This window comes from Lagenorhynchus albirostris, chromosome 6 (genome assembly GCF_949774975.1).
Source record: "Lagenorhynchus albirostris chromosome 6, mLagAlb1.1, whole genome shotgun sequence".
NCBI classification, from domain to species: domain Eukaryota; kingdom Metazoa; phylum Chordata; class Mammalia; order Artiodactyla; family Delphinidae; genus Lagenorhynchus; species Lagenorhynchus albirostris.
In genome coordinates, this window is record NC_083100.1 from 110,553,696 (window position 1) to 110,568,707 (window position 15,012).

The following is a 15,012-nucleotide window of genomic DNA, read 5'->3' on the forward strand; positions in this document are numbered from 1 at the left end:
GAAAACCATCAGAGAGTTCAGGTCTTTTGAGCATTAGCTGCCCATACTCCTTGCTTGGCACCTGCAGTAAAGGCCTCACTTTCATCACCACAACCCAGTGTCAGTAGACTGGCCTTATTATGCCCAGGTGAGCAGATCCAAGTTTGATTCAATAATGATATCTTCAGATTTAATTTAAGATACTTTTGAAGAAATGTTTGCAAAAATCTTTTTAACATTTGAAGATAACTCATACAGTTTAATTCTTTCAACACATATATAGTGAATGTCTATTGTGGCCCAGGCTTGGTGCTCAGGATAGAACAGCAACAAATTAGAAAATACCTCTACCTTCATGAACTTTCCTTTGAATAGAGAAAGTCAAAAATTAAAAATACATTATGCATAGGAATAAAATATCTTAAATCATGTTAAATTCTCTGATAAAAATAATAGAGCAAAGCATTGGAAAAGAATATTGTGAGTGAGAGTTTAGTTCCCAATCAGGTTGATAGGGAAGGTCTTGATGAGCAGGTGATACTTGGGAAAGATGTAAAGCAGGTGAGAGAGTGAGTCAGCAAATCACTGGGGAATAAACCCTACATGTGTGAGGATCTGAGAGGGAACCAAGGAATTCAGAGAGGAATGAGCAGGAAGAAAATGGTCAGGGAGGGTCTTTTGCCCCAAGGTGAGGGGCTGGACGGACTGGGTTATTGTTGGCAACTTGAACTGGAAATAATGGGAGGGTTTGGATAAGTGACGTGACCACTAGGCTAAGAGTAGATGGTTGCAGCCACAAAGGTCAGGATGCAAGTTACTCAACAATCCATGGGAAAGGTGATTGTGATACCTATTGGGGTGGTAGCAGAAATGGTAGAATTTTGAATAAACTTGTAAAGAGCTATATGGACAAAGAGGCTGTGACAGCATGTAGCCAATGAAATTATTTGTAATTAATGTCTTTGGCAATCCTGTTACTGAGAAATTGTTTAGTGGGTTCCTGTGTATCTGGGCAAGAAAGGGTTATGGGAGCAGTTTGGCTCTTATTCCAAATACAGGTGCAGCCAATGGTTTTCTTGTCTTTGGACAAGAGTTCTTGGTAATTCCCTTGCTTAAACTGTTCCCTTGTCTCTATCATAAAATAGAATCTAACCCTGAATAATGTGACTTAATGAGGGCAGTTTATCTGTGCATACAAAGAACCACTAAATATACATTCATTTTATATTTAGTCTCAGCCATCATGCATGATTATATTTGAAAGGGCACTGGATGGATAAGTCATAAGCCACAACAGGTGTGACTGGAGAAACACACAGAAGGCACATAAAATTCAGGAGAGAGAGCAGACAATATAAGCTTCCCACTAGGGCAGTGAGATATAAGGCATGTTTGAACATTGAGGTCAATCAGTGCACAACCAAGTAATTACTGGCAGCCTACACCAGGATAGGAGATGTTATGGGTGTGAACCAAGGGGCTCCCCCATAACTCACTCATCTTCAAGGTGCCCTTGGGTACCTTGGCTCACTTAAAAGAGGAAATTATGGAGCTGTGGTAGGAGCAGGCACTATGGAATTATATCAACAGATGAAAGACCATGGAATGAATAAGCCACATTGCCCATGATTAAAGCAGATTAGGTGAAGATTTAGCTCCTCTCCATTAAGTTCCTGTTAAACCTGACATTTTCTATAGGTATTATCTTATTAATAGGCACACACTTTAATGACACACTATTGATTAAGGGGTGATGGCAGGAGGGAAGAAATGACTGTAAGATTCCTAAAAGTTCTCACAAGCAGTTGAGACCAAAACTAATGTTCGACACATCCTTCTTATCAGGGATTTGCAAGCACCACTTCATTCACTTCTCATGTCAACCCTGTTCTTTAAAGGAAGAAACACTGAGAGACTTAGTGAGTTTCTCAGAAGTGGTGGCATTTTCTAGAATCTAAATGGACTCTGCAAATATCAAGTCCCATGTTATTTCCACTACATCATTTGTCCTTCAAGGGGTGAACTATGACATCCAACATCGTATTAGTGTTTTGGTGACAGAACTGTCTTAGTACCCATGTCTTCTGTGTTTTTCATTGTAGTCTCATGCCAGTTTCTGAGCTACAAACCTACAGAGTCAATGCCTGGAGAGTTCCTATTAGGATATAGATAACCAGGTTTAAACATACCTCCATCTCTTATGTGAGTGGTGAGAGGGTGTGCTGTGGGGGTGTAGCTGACTTTCTTGTTTGTATATTTCATTTATTGTTTTATAGTACAAGCCTCAGACACTGGAAGTGGCGAAGTATTTCTCTCTGAGTATGAAGAAAGCTTGACGTATTTATGCTTCATAGTACTTATGAAGTATTTCTCTCTGAGTATGAAGAAAGCTTGCTTATCATCTTTCTCTTAACCATTAAATTACTTTTGTCTCTGGCATCAAATATCCTTCAGGGGTGGCCTTAGGCGAAGCTGTGAAATCCATCCTCTGTTCCGGGAACTTCTTGTTTGCCCTCTCCATCACTCTGTAGAACTCCCATTCTCTTATAGGGCTTGAGGAATTTCCCTCCTACAAGCTCGAACAATTATTATATGTATGAAAACATGCCTCTGTTTTGCAATTCAAAGGGCAGGACAACTTTGTTTTTACCTCTTAGGTGTTCAGAATCCCAGTGAAGATTTTTAACAAATGGTTCAAATTGAGGCATAGCCAGGTCCTAAAATCAATGGAGAATAACTTGTGGACCTTTAAAAGTGTGTTACCCTTTGCCATTGCTTCCTTTAACGTTATGCAGTTAAGTCTTAATTCTCAATTCATCATATTTTAAAAAAATCTTTAAACTTTTAAATTAACAATGTTGTGATAGTTTCAGGTGCACAGCAAACTGATTCAGTTCTACATATACATGTATCTATTCTTTTTCAAATTATTTTCCCATTTATGGTTGTTACATAATATTAAGCAGAGTTCCCTGTGCTATAGAGTAGGTCCCTGTTGGTTATTCATTTTAAATATAGCAGTGTGTACATGTCAATCCCAAACTCCCACTCTGTCCCTCTCTCCACTGTCCCCCTGGGTAACCATAAGTTCATTCTCTCAGTCTGCGAGTTGGTTTCTGTTTTGTAAATAAGTTCACTTGTATCATTTTCTTTTTAGATTCCACATATAAGCAATATCATATGATATTTCTCTTTCTCTGACTTACTTTATACAGTATGACAATCTCTAGGTCCAGTACATTTTTAAAACATATTCTTTAAAACAAATTTCACAAGCTTCTTGTTCTGTGGCTGAAACAAGTTTAAGACATTTAATTGAGTGTTGCTTTATAGACCCAATCAAAGAAATGTTAATCAGCTACTAATATAGTAAGAATTCCCTCAGGAGGACCAATAGGAACAAAGAAACAAACAAACCTGTGATTCAGAGTTAAGATGGCTGTGATAGGCTAAATAATGGTCCCTCCAAAGATGTCCACATCCTACTATTAGCGACCTGCAATTATATTCCCTTACATGTCAAAAGAGACTTTGCAGGTGGGATGAAGTTAATGATCTTCAGACGGAGATAAACTCCTGGATGCCATGCTGCTGGCTTTGAAGATGGAGAAGGGTCCACAAGCTAAGAAAGGTGGGCCACCCATAAAAGCTGGAAAAGAATGAGAAAAATGAATTTTCCCTAGAGCCGCCAGATGGAATGCAATCCTGACGACAGCTTGATGTTAAGATTTCCAACTTCAGAATCATAAGAGAATGAATCTGTGTTATTTTAAGCCACTAAATTTGTAGTCATTTGTTACAGCAGCCATAGGAAACTAATGCCACAATTGTATGCCACACTAACAGTTAATATTTGGTACAATAAATCTTTGTAGAGCCACAGCTGTTGTAGTGGAACACTGGAATTTTGTGTTAGAAAATGCTCCAGGAAAACAAGCTAAAAATGTCCATGGTGTGTACCAGCAGGCCCCCAAGTCTTTCAAAAGAGAAATGGCAGCAGTAAACAAACCGTGTTTCTTGGAGTGAGTACTGGTGTTCTATTAAGTGTCCTAACTTAAGGTGGTACATTGCTGCATGCCACTATAGCTGCATTTTCCTCTCTTTCTCTTTTTGAAGGTTAATCCAATAGAACATAAAACTGTGAAGCTTAAAGCCAAACGTTAACTTGACCAGCCTTGAGGTGAGCGGTGATTTCTTTCAGGTGTCAATCCTCACCAATCACAAGGGAAAGGTCAACCTGGGGCAAAAGAAGGGCTGACGTGACATTTTCTGGAGAATTTAACATTCTTTCTTCATCTGTAGAATTTCATCAGGCTTAAAAAGAGCGAAAAATAAAAAGGTTGTACATTAAAAGTAATATAACAGTTGTTTACTGGGGAAAAACTTAATGATTTGGTTGGTTTGTGTGCTGACTATAACTCCCTTGTTTTCCCTTCTAACCCCCAAGAAGTTGAGAAGGTCTATCTCAGTTTTTTCTCCCTGTAGAAAGAGGTCTTTTTAATAGCTCTTTTTTATCTATTGTAGATGCAATCCAGATTTAAATCCAGTGAGACAAGGAGATCTAGAGACACAAAATTGTACATTTTGTAGAGCAACATTTTCCCAAAAAAGAAAAAAAATGTGTTCTGTAAGTCATGAGAGATAATTCTATTTCAAAGAGAGCTATAGTAATCCCAAACCCCTAATTTATCCCTCCCCCAATATATACACACTACTATATACAAAATAGATAACCAGTAAGGACCTAACATAAAGCACAGGGATTTTCCTCCATTCTACTACTATGTTAAAGAAAAGAAGGAGGGAAAATAGGAATTACTGGTTACAACACTACTATTATAACTACTAGTTTCCACTACTGCTTAATGAGAAATCCTTTCTATAAATTATATTATTTAACTCTCTTGACAACACTGTGAGATAGGTGTTGTTATCCCCAATAACCCCAGTAAAGAAACAAAGAGAGAGGAAGGTAAAGTAGTTTATTCATGTTCCTACAAGTGGTTATGTTGGGGTTTGATCTCCAAGATAAGTATTTCCAAAGCTCATCGTTCTCCCATAGTGTGTGGTATGTCATTATCTGAAAATACCCTCACTTCAGATCTTTCCCTTCTCTTTCATCCTCTTTCTAATTTTATAGAGTGTTAACCTATCTTTGGAAATATGAAAAACTAGTCCTTCTTAACATTTTAATACTGACTAATAAAGTATATTTCCAATTTCAAAGGATGAATTGAATACAATTTCTTTAAAAAGAGTGGAGTGAAAAGAGCATCAGAATAAGAGTCAGGTGACTTGCATTTCCTTTTCAGCTCTGTTTCTAACTCAAATCATAGAGCAGGAACTAACTGTTCTTACTGTACAATATCACAATATCAGGATTTGGCAGGATCTGTGATCTCACTTGGAAGCAGAATTGGGCACACAGTAATCAAAATCACCTAGGGATGCTTTTTTTTTTTTTCCGCAATATATTATACCTACATTTGTCCATTCGTTAAGCCTCAAGTTATGACAGAATATCAAGGGTGGTGGTGTGGAAACTGACATGTACATTTTAAAACCAGTCCCTACGGGATTTTAATTTATCACCTTCCTCTTTGAAGAGATGATCACTAAAGTCCATAAGATGTAGGTTAAGTGACGTTTGAGAATAGGCAAATATGAAATCGGTGAGACTTCTACCAAGTTCCCTTTTAACAAGTTACCATTAACTTTACCAAACTACACTGCAATGTATTCATCATATAATACATCACACACTCATGTACTAACCCCTCTCTGACCACTAACATGTGCCGAGTCCCCAAAGATAATTCTCTACACTCAGAGGTTTTATTTGAAGCCTACGAAGTGCTAGATGTAATTCTGAAATTCTCTCAAGGCACCTGTAAAACCTTTTCTTTTTCCTCAAAGCAAAGATTATTGGAAAAGGTCACTTAACCATTTCCTTGTAGAGGAGACATGCATAAATCCATACCAGTCCCCAAGGAAATAAATGTCTTGCCTGTTATATTGGAAAGACATCAAATTAAGTTGAAATCCAAGGCGTATCTTGAATTCAGGCTTTATATTTAAAGTGAAAATCTGCATTCAAAATAAAAACATTAGAGTAAAATGTGTATTTGGGAGGATGTAAATGTTGTATAAAGAATAATAAAAATAAAAAGCAGGGCAGGGCTCATTCAAAATTTATGACAGTTTATTTTGGTAAATCCACTAGATGGAATATAATATATTCATAAAATTGTAGCTATTAACTATATAATGTATAATATATAATATTATATGTAATATATAATAACTAATGTAGAATAATATATTTTAAAATCTTACAACATAAAAATACATAAAAAAGCAGGACATAAAATTTTATTTACCATTTGAATAAAATTAGCTTGAAAGATACATATGAAAATTATGTATACATATGGCTAATTGCCAATTTATTAAATATGAACTATAAGCCTGGAACTGTACCTTATATTTATTATCTCATTTAAATCTCAAAGCAACACTTACATAAGTATTATTTGTTCATGGTCAGTGAGAAAACTCACTTACTTAAAATGACTCAGCTTTTTATTTTCATGCCTGTAAGATGGTTAATTTTATGTGCCAACTTGGCCAAGTTATAGTACCCAGATATGTGGTCAAATACTATTTTAGATTTTTCTGTGAATATATATTTTTGGAGAGATTAACATGTAAATCACAGACTTTAAGAGAAGCCAATTGCCCTTCATCATGTGGATTGACCTCATTCAATTAGTGAAGGTCTTACAAAAAGACTGACCTCCCCTGAAGAAGAGGGAATTCTTATAGCAGATGGTTTTGAACTCAAACTGTAGCCCTTCCCAAGGTCTCCAGCTGACCAGTCTACCATGTGGATTTTGGATTTGCCAACCTCCACATCAGTGAGCCAATTCCTTATACAAAATCTCTCTCTGTCTCTCAGTATAGATAGATAGGTATTAATGGATAGACAGATATAGGTATAGTTAGATAGATAGATACATAGGTAGATATAGATACACATGTACATATCATATCTATCTATATTTATATGTTGTCTATATTTATATACACATCGATATATGTGTGTTATATACCCACATCCTATTCTGTTTCTCTGGGAAACAGTGACTACTACAGATTTTGTTTCAGAGAGCGGTTCTAGAGGAACATAATCTTAAGAATGAGTTTTCTAAATTGATTTTAGTTTTTCTGGAATTGTTTTTCTAATCTGATTAAATTTGAAGTCACTAATGACTCTATATCCTGTAGCAAAGAGGGCACTGATCATCCATGATATGATGTGACCATAGAGGTAAGCAAGTTATCACCATAATATTCATAATCAAACACTTATAAAAGGCAAGGTTCTGTGTGGCCAGGCACTGTACATGATACCTTTGAAAATTTTTGTAAAAATAATGGGTATAATGAAATTGCCTAGTTGCTCCTATATCACTGGAAAAAGTAAGGGATAAAAGGATGAGCTCAAGAATTCTAATTTCCAGTTGAAGTGCTGTATAAATGATCTGAAAACTTCTGTCTATGCTGAAAGAGACCCTTTTCTACTATAGTTGCAGAGCTGAGATTGCTGAAAAAACAAAACCAGAAACTCATCCTGTGAGTGGTTGAATTACAACGCAAATTGAATTCCCAACCTCACTGCATGTCTACTGTTAAAGTTCGGTCAATGATTGGGAAAGAATGGAATCCTGAATGTTGGAATGGGAATGTATGGGAAGATTCAGATGAAACTGGGGACATTGAACCTCCAAATTCTGATGAGTCTTCTTTGCCAGTAGAAGTAGCTGATCCACCCCATCTGAGGAGATTTACCCTGCTTTGTCTGAGGAAACAGCAATGGCCTCTCCTGAAATAGTACCTTTCAAGACACAACTGATTCTCCTCAGGAATCACCCTCACCACCTCTCTTTGCTTCTAGACCTATAACTAGACTCAGCAGGCTTCAAAAGATGAGGTAGAAATTATGACCCATGAGGATAATGATAGAAGGAACATAAAGTTGTATCTGCTGAATTTATGAATATGGGCGCCCTAAGCAGACATTCTCAATTTAATGTTGCAGCTCAGGTTGTTAGAAAGGGCTCTAACAATTTGTTTGAATGTTAAAACATGGATCAAAGGTGACACAGGTCAAATAAACTTGAAATGTTAGACCTGCCTTGGTATAGTGTGAGAGGAAGGAATTCAAATGTTTAGGGAGATTGGAATGTCAGAGTGAATTTGCCACATAAGACTTACTCACCCACCTGGGAGGGTCCAGAGGACATATCTGTTACCAATATTGTGAGGACTAAATTTGTGACAGAAGCCCCAGCATCCTTTAAGAGCTCTGGGATCACTCTTTTCTGAAAACCCAAAATTGCAGTGGGAATTGCTGCCACTAAGTGCAATGGAAAACTTAATGCAATGAAAATCATTGGATCCCGGGGTAGCAGGGCCAAATGGTGGCATCCTCTGACAAAGGCATGATAGAGATAGTTATCCCAGCAGACAGCAGAGTCAAAGCAGCGATCAAAGTAATCTGGCTCACAAAGACCTGTGCTGTTAGTTAGGTGATCATAGTGTTCCTAGAAGTGAAATAGATAAGAAACCTACAAATTCTTACTTTATCTGCATAAAGTGAAAGAATTCTGGGTCAAGTGAACAAAACTCTAATTTGTATCATAAAAATAGAGAGTCATGGCCCCTCAAGTCAATTCCCAAACTTGATCCAGTTTGCAGACCCAGAGGCCCTTGTATAAAGGGAAGGTGGAGTCCACTTGAGGAAGGACTCTGTACCCTGTCAAAAATTTATACTCTTCATCATTCTCTCAGTCTTACCCAAAGGGAGCCATGGTCTTTTATCATAGTGACTCTGTACTGGGGATAAAGATATAATCAGGCCTTTCAAAGATTACTGAATAATGACTCTGAACTGAGACTAATTTCAGGGGATCCAACACAATACTGCAGCCCACACTGCTGTCAGAGTAGGGACTTGTGGAGGTCAGGTGATTAATGAAGTTTTAGCTCAGGTCCATCTTACAATGGGTCCAGTGAGTCAATAAATCCATCCTGTGCTTATTTCTCCAGTTCTGGAATGCGTACTTTGAATAGACACACTGAGCGATTGGCAGAATCCCTACATTGGTTCCCTGACCTGTGGAGTGAAAGCTATATGATAGGAAAGACCAAGTAAAGCCATTAGAACTGCCTCTCCCTAGGAGAAATTGTACACCAAAAGCAACATCTCATTTATGAGATTAGCGCCACCATCAAGGACTTGAAGGATACAGGGGTAGTGATTCCTGTGATACACCTATTCAGCTTGTCTATTTGGACTGTGCAGAAAACAGATGGATCTTGGAGAATGAAAGTGGATTATCATAAGCTAAACAAGGTGGTGACTCCAACTGCAGTTACTGTACCAGATGTGGTTTCATTGCTAGGGCAAATTAACATGTCTCTTGGTACCTGGTGTCTAGCTATCCATCTGGCAAATGTCTTTTTCTCCACACCTGTTAGAAAAGACTATCAGAAGTGGTTTTCCTTCAGCTGGCAAGACCAGCAATACACCTTTACTGTCTGACTTCAGTGGTGCATCAACTTTTTAGTCTTATGTTATAGTTTAGTTATCAGGGACCTTGATTGCCTTTCCCTTCCACAAGATATCACATGGATCCATTACATTGTTGACGTGCTGGTTGGACATAGTGAGAAAAAAGTAGCAACTGTTCTAGACTTATTGGTAATGGATTTGCATCTCAGAAGATGGGAAATAAACCTGACAAAAATTCAAGGACATTTTACCCAGTGAAATTTCTAAAGGCCCAGGGGCTTGAGAAAATTGATAGCCCTTCTAAGGTGAGGGATGCATTGTTGAATCTAACTTCCCCTACAAATGAAAAAGTGACACAGTACCCTGTGGGCATCTATGGATTTTTGAGGCAACATATTCCTCATGTGAGTGTGTTACCCTGGCTCATTTATCAAGTACCTGTAAAGCTGCTAGTTTTGATTCAATCCCAAAACAAGAGGAAGTTCTGCCACTGGTCCAAATTACTGTACAAGCTGCTCTGCCATGTGGCCATATGTTACAGCAGATCCAATGGGGCTTGAAGTGTAGTGGAAGAGAGGGATGCTGTTGAAAAACTTTAACAGTTCCTTAAAGCTGATCCACAGCAAAGGCCCCTAGGATTTTGGAGCAAAGAATTATCCTCTTCTGTGGATAACTCCACTTCTTTTGAGAGAACAAAAAAACAGCTCTCCGTGTTTTGAAACAATGTTTTCAAACTGACGGCTGTTTTCTGAAATGGATCTTGGCCTGCTACTGAGCCTTAGTAGGGACTGAATGATGAGAAGATGACTGAATCAAGTGATAACGATGGTCCACCAAGTTCCCATGCGACCTGAGCTGCTCGTCATTGACTGGATGTTATCTGACCCACCAAGCCATAAAGCTGGGCATGCACAGTAGCACTTTGTCATCAGGGGAAGAGGTATGTGTGTAATCGGGCCCAAGCAGAGCAGGAAGGTACAAATAAGTTACATGAAGAAGAGACTCAAATGTCTACGGTCCTCACTTCTCTCTCCCAGCCTGTACTCATGGCCCCATGGGGAGTTCCCTAAGATCAGTTGACAGAGAAAGAAAACATGTGGGCATTGTTTACAGATGGTTCCATATAATATGAAGACACCACCCAGAAGTGGACAGCTGCAGCCCTGCAGCATCTCTCTGGGACATCCCAGAAGGACAGTGATAAAGGGAAATCCCCTTAGTGGGCAGAACTTCAGGCAGAGGGCCTGATGCACCTTGATGTTCATTCATCCTGCAAGGCCAGACATACAATTATACACCAATTCTTGGGTGGTGGCCAATGGCTGGATGGTCAGGGACTTGGATGTCACATGACTAGAAAATTAGTGATGAGTTCTGGGTAAAACTCTATGAGTTTTATGGATAGCCCTCTCTGAATGAGGAAAAGCGGGAAGGTATTTGTGTCCCACATGAATGCTTACCCAAGGGTGACCTTAGCAGAGGGGAATTTTAATATCAAGTGAATAGGCTGACTCATTCTGTGCATACCAGTCATTCTTTTCCCCCAGCTACCCTTGTCATTACCCAGTGGACACATGGGTAAAGTGACCATGGTTGCAGGGATAGAGGTCTTACAAGGGCGCAGATACAGAGTTCCACTCATCAACGTCAACCTAGCTATGGCCACCACTGAATGCCCAATCCGCCAGCAGCAGAAACAAAACTATAATTAGTCAGCAATCTGGTAGCAGGTGGATGACACTGGGCCACTTCTATAACAGAAAGGGCAGTGTCTTGTTTTACAGTAATAGGTACTCTCTCAGGATCAGATTTACCTTTCCCGTATGCAGTGCTTGTTCACAGTTACTTGGGGGTTACTAGTATTCACTTTATCCTCTGAGCAAGGAAAGTAAGGTGCAGAGAGGATAACTGAATTGCACTTTGTTACCTGGATGCTCACAGCAATATTTTAGCTTTCTTGTCAACTTTCCAACTATTTCTCATTTATCTATCTCTTCATAGAAGAATCATACTGTTTACCCCTTTGAAGGTGTATATTATGTTTACTATCAACCAGGACTAATCATTACTCATTACTCTTATTTTTCAGAATTTTCAAGCCATTCTTGTAAGGATTTTATAAGGATCTTGAAAACAAAGTTTTACTTCAAAAAACATGTTGGGGGCTTCTCTGGTGGTGCAGTGGTTGAAGGTCCGCCTGTCGATGCAGGGGACGCGGCTTCATGCCCCAGTCCGGGAAGATCCCATTTGCCGCAGAGCGGCTAGGCCCGTGAGCCATGGTCACTGAGCCTGCACATCCGGAGCCTGTGCTCCGCAACGGGAGAGGTCTCAACAGGGAGAGGCCTGCATACCGCAAAAAAAAAAAAAAAAAAGTTGGTAATTTTGTCAAATTAGCATTAAATTTATATGTTAGCAAAGATCATTTAAATGGTTATTTTTCTTTAAATAATGTAAGACTTCCTATTTGTTGAAGTCGTTGTATTTTTGTCACTCATTATCATTTTCAATATAGATCTAACTTCAACATAGACCTGGTGTCTAGTAAGTTAGGTCTAGTTCCCCATCACTTCTTCTTACTGTTAAGCCTGATGTGTGTGTTTTATTTCTTCCATTATTTCTTCCAACCAGTTAGTAAGAAAATATTTATTTCTATATATTAAATTTACAAACAATGGTTCTGAGTTTTTTTGATCATTTGAACATTTAAATGAGTTTTTCAATTGAATCTCAGAGATGTTCCACGTATAAGGTTAAAACTCTGATTTTGCTGTTGTTTTATTTCATTTTTTTCAAATGTATTATTTCTTGCTTGTGTAATTGTATTTACTTGCAACTGAAGAACCTGGAGAAATAACTGTGGTGCTAATGGAAACCATGTCTTCTTAGAACATGAATGATCCTGGGGCAAGATCCCTGGGCTGGCTCAGACCCCTCACTCCTTAAGGGGAACCTCTACAATTGTGATTATCCTCCTTACTGTGGGTCCCCTACTCAGTGGTGTGGGTCCTGGTTATACCGTATAACTGACCCTACTATCCATCTCGCTGTGGTTTCTTCTTTATATCTTTATGTTTTGTAGCTAGTTGCTGATGTAATAACAATGATCTTATATGCATTGTATTTATATCTCTTTCATTAAACATTTTCTATGTTTTCTTTCCATAAATAAAAAAAAATGTGTCCACTTGGTTTCTGCCACTCACTTTCTTCATCTCCAAATTTTAGATGATTAGTGTTTTGTGTGTGTGTGTGTGTGTGTGTGTTAAGGTTTATGCCTTTAAATATTCTCAATTATTTTTTGTCCTTCAAGTAAGTTTTTGATCTGTTTATAAAACATGAGGAAATTTCATACTTACACAACTGCATACCTTCTCTCCCTCATCAACTTCTGTTAGTTATATAATTTCTATGACACTAGAGTTTTTAGCGTTCAAATTTTATATTAAAGTCATAATTCCACATTTGTTTTAGTCTTTGTTCTATAGTGAATAGTATCAACGCTCAGCACTAACCCTTCAGTATCATTTCTCCATCCATCTTTTGTCTGGCTCAAGTTCATTCCAACGTAATTCCCTTAAAAAGGCCCCATTGGAAATCTTTATTCTGTTCTTGGGAATTCTAAATGATGTGTGTCAATTGCCTTCATTCTTAAATCCCTTTATAACTCGTATAAAATTCTTGGGACATTTTTGTTCATATAAGAATTAGGAATGGCTCTACTGTTTTCTACCATTGCTAGAAATCCTAGCTTAAAACATTCTTTATTTAATTTACAGTTCGGTAATTTATTAGGATATGTTTCAGGGTTAATCATTCTGTCAATTTTTCCCAGAACTCAATGCATTCTTAATATTTAAAATCAAGTTTTCTTTTATATCTTGGAAAAATATTAAATGATACCTTCATTTTTTTCTGTTTCTTTTGTCCTCTTCAGAAACAAGTAGTTTTCTTCAGAAACAGCTATTATAAGAATCTGTCTTCTATAGGTATTATTATTATTTCAATTCCACAATGTATTATAATTTCAGTTACTTTTAAACTCTTTTAACCCTTTGCTTATTTTTCTTAATCCTGTGCTTTATACAGAAGCCTTCTTTTTTCTGTAATATTGTAAAATTCATTCCCCCATATACTACATCCAAAGTTATCTTTATTTGTGTACTCGTTTTACTTTTTCATTTCACTTTTTTAGTTTAATTTAGCTTTGTTTTGTTTTGTTTTCTTAGTTCTGCTACTCATGTCCTTTTTTTTCACAATTTTCCTCCTTCAATGTTTTTTGTAAGATTTGAGTCCTTATTTTTTCTAGGAGAGTACTTCACTAAAGTTTTGTGATTTTTTTCCTTTTATTTTATAGTCATGGCAACAGTTTTCATCCACTTCATGGCAGCATTTTTTTTGTTTTTCTTTTCTGGCAAATGTCTATACATATGTGTGTAAATTGTAATGTCTTTTTCTAAATCCAGTACTTATTTTTATTATTATCATTCATCTTGAATCAGATGAGATATTCTGAACCACATTTGCAGGAGGTACATATGAAAATCCAATACCAGGGTCCAGGCTAATAGGTTTAAGTTGTCTGTGTAAGTGAGCCATTAGTTAGCTGAGCAGAACAGCTGGAAGACTCTGCATTATTCATTGTGTTTCTCACTGCCCACTGCACCCTTTACCCAAAGGCTACCTCTTATAAGTATCACTTGGTTCTACACTGCCTCCTATGTCCCCATCTCCTGCACTTATTCCTGGTGCCAAAATAGCTCTATGAAAGCTTTCATTCCCATTTTTCAAAATGAGCTTCTAAGTGTTGCTCTTCAGCATATCCCCAGATTTTGTACCACCTGGGAAGCCATGACAGCACTTTTTGTTTTGTTCTCCAGTACGTTACATACCTTGTGGTTTACAGTTTCAAGAAAAAGTAGTGTTCTGCTATTGCCTTTCTTTCTCCGTATTGTTTTTGTATCATACCTGTGAAGAAAATTAGGGAGAGCTGATTTTGATGTTTTAAAATCTGTAGGCTGTTAGTTTTATTATCATTTGAGTATAGTCATACTTCAAAAATTCAACATTCCTAAAATGTAAGTTTAGCAAATGTATTTCTATAGATTTAAAGATTTTATTAGTTTGTGGAAATTTGGAGACAATGATAAAATATCTAACTTTTTGGAAAACTTACATATTGTTACTTGTAGTGTGCCTATTTTTATAAGAGTAGAAAAAATCAATAGACTAAACAAATAAATAAAATAGCAAGAAAATGTCAGGTAGTCAAAAGTGCTGTAATGAAAATAAATCCTGTTAAAGTGACAACATTAGTTTATATTGGATGTTTTGAGAAGCTGTCATCAAAAAGTAGGTATTTGAAGTGAGTATTAAATGCTGAGAATGAGGCAATTATATGAAGATTTGGGGACAGAGCATTCTAGAAATAGGGCACAGCAGTTCTCACGTTGTAAAAT